Below are 1,177 nucleotides of genomic sequence, written 5' to 3'. Positions count from 1 at the left end.
AAATACCAGGTACACACACACACACACACACACACACACACACACACACATGGGCTCTGTTCCAAAACATAGTCTTGCTGTCTGCTGCCTACACAGGGAACACATGCAACCTCATAAGTGAGTGATTTGGAACGCTCTAGGCAGCAACAAACAGCTCTTCATGTGAACCTCAGTTGATTTCAATGGAGTTAGCTATTATCATGTTGCTAATGAGCCTTAGAAATTATTCTATTTTTTTGTTGTTGTTGTTGTTGTTTAATAAATTAATGTATTTATTTTGCATTTATTATATTATTATTTCATTTGTAATCATTTTTATTTTAATTAGTTGTGGATTAAAGAGAATACAATTATATTCACACTTGGTTTCAATAATTTATAAGTGCATTGATAATCAACATTTGTCATGTTGGATGGTTGTTTCTCACTGAAATTGTTGCAGTGCATTCTGGGATTTGCTACAAAGGATGCAAGTGATGCTGTCTTAAGCATAGAAATTATTATTAATAATATTATATTTTATATTGTTTTTATTATATAATTATCATTTATTTGATTTGTAATTAGTTTATTCCATTTTAATTTGTTTCGTATAATATATATTTAAAAAACTAAATTTTATATCATTTTTTATTTATATATTTCTAAACAAAGTAATTATTATTATAAATATTATTATATTTTAAATTATTTTATGTTTATTATATTATATTTTATTATTTATAAATATTTGTATTTTATTTTAATACATTTTGAATAATATATATTTGATTTTATATTAAAAGGAACAATAACAAAATTAATTTCTATATTTTTAAACAAATGATATGTCTGTATTATTATTGCAAATATTATCCATATTTTTATATTGTTTATTTATTTTATTTTTATTACTTTATTGTTTATTTAATTTGTACTTTTTATTGTAATTAGTTTTGGATATTGATTTTATATTAAAAATGAACAATAACAAAATTAATTTAATATATTTATAACAAATTATATGTCTCTATTATTATTATTGAAATGTTCTTATTAATATAATTATATTTTATATTGTTTATTTATTTAATTTTTATATTATTATCTATTTGATTTGTAATTATCTTTATTTGATTTTTATTCGTTTTGGATAATATACAGTATATATTAAATAATATATATACAAATTTATATT

At 20.0% G+C, this 1,177-nt stretch overlaps 1 protein-coding gene across 1 annotated transcript in view; it reads left to right on the top strand.

Annotated features, from left to right (window-relative positions):
• grm5b (glutamate receptor, metabotropic 5b) overlaps window positions 1-1,177 on the top strand; it is a 61,917-nt gene that overhangs the window by 46,376 nt on the left and 14,364 nt on the right. The gene's annotated exons all lie outside the window — the stretch shown is intronic.

The sequence above is a fragment of the Sinocyclocheilus anshuiensis genome, unplaced genomic scaffold (genome assembly GCF_001515605.1).
Source record: "Sinocyclocheilus anshuiensis isolate Anshui unplaced genomic scaffold, SAMN03320099.WGS_v1.1 scaffold48, whole genome shotgun sequence".
NCBI lineage: Eukaryota > Metazoa > Chordata > Actinopteri > Cypriniformes > Cyprinidae > Sinocyclocheilus > Sinocyclocheilus anshuiensis.
Note: the sequence above shows the minus strand (reverse complement) of the source record. Positions and strands in the feature narration are given on the sequence as shown.